This window comes from Symsagittifera roscoffensis, chromosome 5, assembly GCF_963678635.1.
Source record: "Symsagittifera roscoffensis chromosome 5, txSymRosc1.1, whole genome shotgun sequence".
NCBI lineage: Eukaryota > Metazoa > Xenacoelomorpha > Acoela > Convolutidae > Symsagittifera > Symsagittifera roscoffensis.
Window position 1 is genome coordinate 10,623,158 of NC_087066.1, and position 10,520 is coordinate 10,633,677.

At 32.7% G+C, this 10,520-nt stretch overlaps 1 long non-coding RNA gene across 2 annotated transcripts; it reads left to right on the forward strand.

Annotated features, from left to right (window-relative positions):
• Window positions 1-2,260: 2,260 nt before the first annotated feature.
• LOC134845866 (uncharacterized) lies at window positions 2,261-8,804 on the forward strand. Of its 2 annotated transcripts, none has more exons than XR_010162765.1 (4): window positions 2,261-2,489; window positions 3,358-3,861; window positions 4,757-4,905; window positions 8,464-8,804. It is a non-coding gene; the product is annotated as an uncharacterized LOC134845866 (long non-coding RNA). The 2 variants fall into 2 exon arrangements; XR_010162766.1 differs by having other exon boundaries at window positions 2,261-2,435.
• Window positions 8,805-10,520: the final 1,716 nt, after the last annotated feature.

Sequence of the window (10,520 nt, forward strand, 5' to 3'; positions counted from 1 at the left end):
ATTTAAAATAGCACCATATGACACTCACCTTCTGATAAATGAAAACTGTTATTAACTGAGGCTACAGAAATTGAAATGCGAGATGCTGAATTAACAAAAGGTTAGCGAGAAATCAATTACCGAAAAGTACTGATTGTTTTATTTCTGATAAACAAGTATTTTGATGAACAAAAATCTGCAAAAAAATAACGAAAATCATTTTTAAGTTTGTGCCTCAATTACAAAAATCTGCAAAAAAAAATAATGAAAATCATTTCTAAGTTTGTGCTTCAATTACAAAAAAAATTTTAAGTTTGTGCTTCATTTACAAAAAAAAACAATAGCATGTAAGAATTGGTCGAACTTGGATGAAAATAGATGTTTTTTGTCGCGCCGGTCAAATTCTATCTGGATTGGTCGAAATTGGTCGAAACATAATCCAATTTGTTGAAAAAGTGAAAAGGACAAGCGTGGGGGGGGGGGGAGGGGGTGTTGTAAGATTGCAAAGGTCCAACGCTGAGGGGGTTTGGGAATGGAATGGATTTTTTTTTACAATTTCACAAACTTAAGTTTTAGAAATCGAGTAGGCCGTACACTCTTTTTGCAAAATTTTTGCATTACTCATTTGATAAAGCATAAAAAATAGCAAAACTATGCAAGATGCGAAACAAAATTGAAGTCGAAAAAAACTTAAATGATTTTGAATGGACTTTTAATTTTAAATTCGATAAAACAATGGATTTTAATTAATTTTTTCATTCAATAACTAAGCATGGGAGTCGATTATTTTGTAACGTTTTTGACCACAAAAATCCACTAGAATCAATTTCTTTTCTTTTTTTTCAGGTGCGGGTACAAATAGTTGGGACACTTTTCGAAGTTGTACTTAATTGTATAACACATAAAGACCTACTCTCGGGTATTTAGCCGTTTTTTCTGCATTTTTCGCAGCTACCTTTTCTTTGACAAATCTTTTTTCTATCATTCTTTTTTCACCGCATCAGTTGTTGACTCGAACGCTATGAGGAATTTGGGAATTGGAATTGGTTTCAAAATAACCGTCGTAGATTGTTTAGAATTATTCTTATGTTTTACTTTTTCTTTGAATGTGACTGTTACTATGATTTGATCCTACGAACTCTTCGAAAACAAGGGGATGTGGTATCCCAGAATACTGGTTTTCCCAAAACCGTCCTTTTTTTACTGGTTGAAGAATACTCGTGGCTGCGCCATGTGATATCTGGATTTTGTTTTCAAATGAGTTAACCTTAAAGTTTTTTTTCAAGTTCTGAATGATTCGGCGAGCGAATCAATTTAACTCGGACATCAACACGCTGAATCAAGGTTGATCGAAGCATATAACTAAGCATCACATGTATTAAGACTTCTATAACCAAGTATCACGTGAATTGAATCGAAAAAATCAAGAATTCTGATCCCCAAATAATCATAGCTAATAATCACGCTAAAAAGGCGCCTTTGAGGTCCGCTAGTTTTAAGAATACTTGGAAAGTTGGGACGAAAACCGTTTTTAAACCAAACTTTGCAGTTGCGCAGCGGGTGAAAGTCGCTCCATAAAGTCTTGACCGGGAAATGAAGCAATTCATGACTTAAGGGGTGCTTTGCGTCATTTCTAAATATCTACTCACACATGCAAAAAAACGCTTGTTAATTTAATGAAATGCTGCTTTCTTTGATGTAATATCCTGACCTATAGTATTTTTAATTAGGCCTATGATTTATCGATTCTTTATCACTACTATCGATAACTTATTCTCCTCCATATGTTCTTTATTTCCACTCACATAAGCAAGTCATAAAAGCCCCCTGTTCCTGTTAATCACATTTGCACTTCATTAGTCAAACTGGCTCAAATGGAACATTCGGGGGGAAAAAATGCAAGTCATTATCATACCAACATCCAACACCACAGAAGAAAGAGATAAGACACTTCTTTCAGCCTCTTATGTCATACTTAACTACCCCCACCTGCCCCCGTTTTGGTCAACTGTAAATACGAGTCTTTTGAGTAAATACGAGTCTTAAGAGTGCATCTGGCCGAAACGCAGTTGGAAATAATTTTAAGTCGAAAATGGGCGGAGTCTAGAAACTGCAGACATAATTAGAATACGTTGCGTTTGAAATTTTTTGATAATTGCATCATGAAAAACATAACTGCAGAATAATAACACATAAACTGTACAGAACTGTTACGCAACCAATAATGATGCTTACACTGGTTTTCATAGGAGCCGGCAATTTATTGCTGCTGGTCTGAATCAATCTACCATCCGGTAGTATAATTGCAAGAGATGGTCGGTTGTCATTCAACTGACTTCGTATCTAATCTACAAGGATGTTTTCTGACAACAACGTGACGTTTATTCACCCGGGCCGATTGTTCAAGCTTCGATGAACTTACATAATTGATGCTGATTTTGCCTTCCATTATTTCAGTATTTCTCTTGCTCAACTTTATCTTTTTTAAAGGAATTCAAAAAATCTAAATTGTTTTTTTTTATTATTATACGGCCCGAAACAATCAAAGAAATTTCGGAATTTAAGAATTTGATATCTGAAATTGCATATCATCTCTAAAGTTGATACAAAATGTTGCTAAAATTAAAACTTTTGTTAGGTGTCGTGTATTCGAAGAAAACTTTTATTTTTCATTTTGAAATATTTTTGAATTTTTATTGCTTTTGAGGGGATCAGGAATTTGTAAATTATCAATTTTGTTGTCAAAGCTTTCATGTTGCCATAAAGTACCATAGTTATGTAATTATGAAAATTGTCATTTTTACTTTTAGTTTTCATGTTGCCATATTGTGCCATAATTTCGTTACAAAAATTTCTTGTGATGTTTTTATTTGATTTTAGGTTTTTAATTGAATTGCACCTGTTAAAATAAATAATTTTCCAAACAAAATAGCCGATTTTTTTTTTCAAATAGGTCCCTAACAAAATTTTTAGACCAAAAATAGGTAAGAAGGATTCAGATTTTTTCAAACAAAAAATTAATATGAAAAACAAAACTTCAGATCATATTTTTAGATCTGAATTAGGTATTTTCAGATATGAAGTAACCATGAAAAACAGAATTTGTGAACTCGATCTGAAATAACCCATTTTTAAGCATCCAAGCGTTAGTATAGTCATTTGTAAACCAGCGCAGATCTGAAATTTGAACTTTAAATACATTATTCCAGATCATCCTCAAAAAAACTACTTAAGGAAACCTTACACTACCCCTGACCAATAAGATTCAGGCATTATGACTTAATTTTTAAGAAGTCAAAATCATCAAACATGGACCATGTAACAAAAAAGACCCAAAAGTGTGACTGAGCTTGAAAAGTAATAATCTAGTTTTCTCAGGTGTTTTATCTCTCGATTATTACCTCCAGATTGAGATATCGGTGCCTATTTCCCCTGAGAAATAGCCACAAAAGCGAAAAGCTTATCAGTCTCTCTTAAGTTAGCTAATCCTAGATTATTACCACGATTCAGTCACTTATACGGGCCATAGATTGTAGCTCCTTTTTTTCCTAAAGTTCAAAAAGAATATAGGTTTAGTGTTGATTCGAACCACCATTTAACAAAATAGAGCAACTTAACTACAAAGTGCAAAAATAGACCCTATTATCATAAAAGCCTCTAGTCATCGCAGCTAATATATTCGTATTCTGCTTTCTATAATCCTTTGTCGGAAGCCGACAGATCTCAATATATTAAAGTGGATTTCTCGCTACTCTTAACGCCCAAAAAAGAGCAATTTAGTCTTCTCAACTTTTACTCTCGGAAAGCAGAACTAATTTATTTTTAGAACTCTGTTCCTGTTATTTTAATTTTCAATTTTCCGACAGTCTTGTTCAAGTTCAAGTATAATACATGGGTTCCCAGGAAGCTCAAGCATGGAAAAATACTATCTCCTCCGAAGTGAAATTTCAGGTGAAATCATAGTGGCAAGTAAGCGCAAGTAGCGCAGAAGGTTCCGACCGCAGTTGCTTTTTTAGAAATTATAAAAAGCAAATTTTTCTTTGTTTTTTAATTTTTCAATGTATAACTTTCGCTTTTTGTGCCTGAAGAAAGCTTAGAATGTTACAAATGGATTTACTTTGATTTGATTAATTAATAGATATTGATTTGAATGGCTTTAATATGTAATATAACTCGAACCGATCTGATCTTTAATTGTGGTACCTGTCTTTGCGAGGAAAAATGGGTCAAAAAAATAATTTTATTTTCAAGTCTTAATGGACGAAGTGGTTTTCTTGCTAGAAATCCAATTTGATCATATTTTGCATAATTTCCTGTAAATACTGCAAAACTACAACTGAATCAGCTTAAAAAGGTCCCAATAAAAGTTTTACTGCTAATAAAATGTAAAGTACTCTCATAATCGGCTTTTTAATTTTCTGATAGCAGCCGGAAAAAAGATGAATATGAGAAGACTTTAAATTTTATTAGCAGTATAACTTTTATTAGAACCCAATATGACTGAAGAGATTTTGTCATTTGTTCCCCCTATTGTAAAAGAAGGCAGATACCTAGGAGGAGTACAAAATTTGCATATGCTCAACCTTGAATAGTCCGAACTAGGTACCATAGATCGGGGTAAATATTTTAGAAGGTTCCTCCTTATATTTTTTTAATGATAACTTTTCAACGTATCAGATATCTTTCAATTTCGTTGACTATTTCTCGACCAACTTTCATTAGAAAACCATCCTTAATTTTGGGACCCCTCTATTATACTTGCTCCATTTAACCATAGCATGTGTCGTGTTTCCCTGCAAAAGAGCAGCTTTATCAAGACTCTGAGTCTGTTCACGTGTCTGATTGTAGTGCTACAACTGACTACTCAACCTCAATTAGTATCCACGAAGATCGTCAATTCACTCTCTATGAGGAACGTTCATAATGGTCAGTAGAACAAATCTCGTATCTGAAGCCTTGTAACAAACCAGCCTTAATGCTGCTTGAAAAACAGCGGTTGGAAACCAACAACTACGGGTTTTAATAATAAAAACGTTTTCACAACACTGGTTCGAAATTTTTCAACGAAAAACTTCAGCTTAACAATCAATCGAGAAGAGACATCTTCCATTAACCATTTACAAAAAATTGATGTTTAAAGAATTTCATATTAGGTAAGTCATGCTCATACTTTTTCAGTAAATTCAAAACTTGAGCGTTGCTTTCGCAAAACAGAAATTGCATTATTTGAAGTGAAAATCAGTTTGGTTATTTTTTTTACTTTTCCTCTTCACAATTTTTTCCTAATTTTCTTTAACATTTTTTCAGTTTCTTATTTTTTTGCTGCCCGTCAATTACCTCCACCTATTTAACCATTAAAAACCCGACCTGAACATTGCAAGTTTTGATCAAAGCTTGTTTTTCATCGTTCAAAAATTTTTTAACCCCCACATCGCCCACACCCTTTCACGCCCATTGTTCTAACTTACACAGTGTGAATGCATAGGGGGAGGGAGGATTGAGGATTGCTTTGGATTTTTACTGATGATTTTTCATTTTTGTTAATTTATGATTGCAGTGCTCCCTTTTTGTTGCTCTTGATTTTAAATTAAACTGCACTCTGGTGCCTCAATTCTTTGTTTTAAACAGCTATGAATCTAAACATTATCGCAAAAAAACTTGAAAAAGTTTCTGATGTTTTTCAAATTATTTTTTGGTCGCAATGCTTTAAAATTATTTAAAAGTTCTTTCAAAATTTGACAAAAATTGCAAAGCTTGCTGTGCCTCGGTTTTTATTTTAAAAATAAGTTCATGTTTTCACTGAATCGTACTTTCGAATAAAGTTCAGGATTTTCTGACGACAAAAAAAAAAGATTTCATGGCAATTTTATGACGAAAAAATTTTTTTTGCTATTGAATCGAGGTAAAATAGATTTAAATGTTATGATAATGCATTATAATTGTTTTGAAAATAATCCGTTGTCTCGCTTTCATAATAGAAATTGTTGCCTAAATTGATGACAGTTTTTTTTTAATTAAAATGGCAACAATTTTGACAAAAATTCCGGAACATATTTTTTTTGCGGAAACTTCGGTGCAGAAATTTCATTGCTAAGTAAAATATTCTAAAATATATCAGACTCGACAACTAAAAGAGCGAAGTCTAGCACAAGACTGCCCGCACTGAGGTTCTATGAATAAAACTCGATTATAATCGATTTCCATATTCAAAAATATTGCTATAATAGTCGTTCATCATTACAATTTGGGAACACGTAAGCGATTATAAATCATTATTTTCAAGGATTTTGTGGATTGTGATTTGTATAAATGTTTTCCAAACTTGCTGCACAATTCGCATATTTTTCTTCATTTCTCACAGCAAACTCGGTTTCTAATTTATCATCCTCTAATCTAATTTCTGAGTTTTTGTTATATTCTTGTTCTCAATGAACACCCCCCGTAAACCACCCCCCGCCCGAAAAAAATAGATGACATGAAGTTTTTAAAAAAAACCAAGTTTTTTCTACGTTGAAGAAACAAGCCAAAAAAGCATTTGCAGAATTTTTTTTAGAAAAAAAACCCACTTTCCTCTTTGAACTCACACTAAAAATTGAATGAATGGCTGAAAAAAGGCATAGGGTGCTGTTTGAAACAATTCAAAAATTTTCTCGGCATTGTATAAAAAAGGGGAAAAAGACATTTACTCATTTTTCGAAATGTTATCAAATAGAGATACAATGTCGAATTCCCGATGGTTACATAACGGCAAGGATGCAGACTTGTGAAGACATTAACAGAGCAAAAGTTAAAAAACAAAAAAATTGTAAAGAAAATTAGATTAAAAATAATGAAGAAAAAAAGACAACAGTCCTTGAACTTATTAGGTTTCCTTTTGGTTGACTCAACGCCTCTTTACGCCAGCAACACTCAAGTTTAGAGTTTACTGAAAACAAGTTTTTACACTTCTGGCTAATTTCAGAAAAAAAACTATCACAATCGATTATAATCAATTTAAAAAAGATTCTATTATCTGTTTTAAAAAAAAAAGATTTAATCAAATTTGAATCGATTCTTGTCAATTAGCTTAAAACTTTATAGAGATTGTCCAAAAGTTGACAATATATTTAATTTTTTTCAAATGAAGCTCTGGTGCGGGTGAATACCTCGATAATCTCATTTATACGATGCTCAAAACACAGCTAATTAAATCTCATGCTGTTCTGATCGTGTCGAACTTAGGTGGAACAAAATTATTCCTAAAAAAATCTTCAGATCATTATATCCAGTTGTTTTGTTCCACCTTTGAGTAAAGCATCATTTTAGAGAAAACCCATATTTTACAAAAACTTGCAAAAACAGGCTCTTACGCATATTGTTTTACAACTGCTTCATTCAAATAGAGCAAGTACAATTTTTGAATCAAAAAACTTTGATTGACTCAGAAGCGGATTTAGGGGGGTATTGACTTGCTGTTTTTGCTGATTCGTTCAAGGCATTGTTTTGACTTTTTTCCTGAAATACATGAAACAATCTCAGATATGAAATCGAGAAAACTTTTTATTGTTCCGATCATTTGAAAAACGGGAAGGAATTTCGTATTCGGGTGTATTTTAGTTTTTGTGTGTTTCCGCGCAAAATCAGGTACTTTAAAAAACTATGGGAATGGATCGAGTGATATATCATAATAAAGCCCTTTCAATCGTGATTCGAACGACTTTTAAAAATTCAAAAACTTATTCACTTCTTTTTACTCAAATCAAAGTAGTTTTTTGGAGTTTCTTAGCCCATTTTCTAAACAAAGATTAATTTACTTAATTGTTTTTCTTTACTATTTTTTAAAAGTTTTTCTAGTCAATGTTCTTCAAAAACTGTATTCCGAATGCCTTTTTTGCTATGATTGTCAAAATTCGTAAGTTTTCTATCAATCAGATCGTTTTATTACACCATGCAGAAAAAAACGACACTAATTTGAAAGAAAAAGTTTTTTTTTCTTGTATTTTTCAAAGACTGGTCGGAACATACTCTGGTACTTGCACAGTAACCGGCTATGCTTGTTTAAGCTTCTTTTAAGCCGCGAAAACTTAGTTGTACTCAAATAAAAGTAAATAGTGGAGTTTCTTAGCGCCATTCTGCAAACAAAGCTTGAAAGTTCCAAACACTTCTGCAAAAAATGTTGAAAAATTTCTTACAACTTTTATTCAATTGTTTTTTTTTTTACAATTAGTTTTCGTTTCTCTAGTCAATGTTCTTCAAAAACTGTATTCCGAATGCCCTTTTTGCTATGACTGTCAAATATACCTACGTTTTTTTTGTTCAGATCTTTTTGTTTATCCCATGCGGAGTTTATCCCATATAATTTTCCATGATATAACTGTCCTGTGCCACAAAAAAAAGGTCAAAACATATAGGATGGTTACAGGTTAATTGTCTGTTAAAACAGTTTACCCATGAAAACAACCTATTTAAAAAGAAAACTCTTTTTCGATTCTTCTCTATTTGAAGGCGGATTGGGGGTGGACAAGAAGTTCAGCTGGAAGTTTCCTTCCCTCAGGAAGTTCAAAGTGGGGGGATCAGGAAAGTCACGCTGGTTTGACTCCCGCTGAGGCAAAAAGAACCAAAAAGAAGAAAAGTACATTCAACTACGCGTCAGCTGATCCAGATTATATCTACACAACATCAATTAAAATGCTTAGTTGCGGCTGAGTCTTGAAGAATAAGTCAAACAATCCTGTGGTGTTATTTCAATGTTATGTTGTGATGATTTATTGTGGTACAAAATTTAGATGAAATTAAGATTTTGATTACATTCGAGGAATTGTGAAGCAAGTTTGAGATACATTTTTGCTTTATAAAACTTTGTCAAATTGTTTCACAGAATAATGAATTTTGATAACATCTTTGCATTTTTACGAAAAGTTTTAAGAAGAAGGCTAATTTATTTTAAGAAGCAGTCCTTATAAAACTTTTGATAAAATTTGTAGCCACCGGGCTGGAGCCGAACCAAATCTTCACAGAAGCCTCAAGAAAAGCTTGAACACAGTTTTAAAATCTGATTTTTGTAGGATTTAGAAATTGATTTGTAGACGGTCGAAATATTTTATACAATTTGAACTAGTCGGAAATTATTGTAAAATTGCGAAAAACCACAAGTATGAAACTTCCAAATGCTTTTCTCGGATATGTTATTCATGAGGAAACTACTTTCAGCAACAAAATAACTATTCGTAAAAAAATAAAAATTATCTTCCGCGCGGAGGCTAAGCCGACGGAAATTGGGTAGTCAAAAGCAAAATTGTTTTCATAAAAACTAAGAACTATAAAGTTCTGATAATTTGAAAATTTACGCTCTCTTGCTGTTGTTTCCTTTTGAACGGCGCGAATTCAGGTAACTAAACGGAAATATTATAAAACAACAATGGTCTGAATGAAGCTTAAGCGTTAAAGAAGACTTTAATTACGTAAAGGGTTACTAGCCTTACAAATTACAGGAATGAATCAAAAATAATTTCAACTACAAAGAATTACTTATTACATCAAAAGTATATGCCGTAAAAACTAAACAGACAGCCAATAAGTCGTTCGTTGCGACTGAGTCTTGACGGTCGAGCAAGCCGAAAATTTGTCCAGAATGTGAAATTTCAGTTCAAAAAATGGATTCGAACCTGACCGGATCCAAAACAGGATTTTTGCCGTCCCAATCGGATTCGCTCGTTAAAGCTAAGCTATGTGTAACGGAGAAGCTGAAAAACTTGAATTCATTGAAAATCATACTATCAAATGATTTAGTGTGTTTGTTGAACAAGTTCCAAACCTGAAAAAGTGTAGATTCCAATTTGAAAGCGCTGGTTAGTCCAAGTGATAAAAATTTTGTTACTCGCATTTTTGATGAAGTGCAATTAATTTTAAGAAGGCAAGTATATGTTGAGAAAAAATTCCGATTCTTTTTTCCGCCAGCTCGAAATAGTATTTAAATTATGATGAGGTTATTTCAATTTTCAGGACGCGTTCACAAAAACGTTTGTGAATTTTTCCCGGACCAATTTTTTCAATTTGATATCATTTCAACATATTGTAATTTTTTAGGCAACTCAACTCCTTTATAACTATCTTCGAAAAAACTTGACTAATAATTTTAAGCTTCTAGTTCAGCAAAAAACGTAAAAACAAGAAACCCTAATTTAGCAATTTTAGGAGCTTATGCAGAAGTTTTTTTTAGTTCTTTTGATAAATGAAGTTCTTTTGATGAAAGAAAAACATGGTAAGCAAAAAAAATATTAGTTTTACACAGAAGCGAAGCGTCGCTTCACAAACACTAGCGAGAACACGAAAAAAAAAGCAGTTCTACAAAGTGCAACCAGAAAAAGTAGTAATTGGCCTCGAAGTAGCGAAAAATTCGACTACATCTATGATTTGGACCTGCGACTTAGAGATTAAGAGTCTCGGTGACAGGCCTATTGCCCAGTACACTGATTGAGGCAAACAAAATATGAAAAAGCGAGTTTTTAAATAACATTCTTTTCAATGGTCATGCTAATTGGCACACATGCTAACAGGCCGGC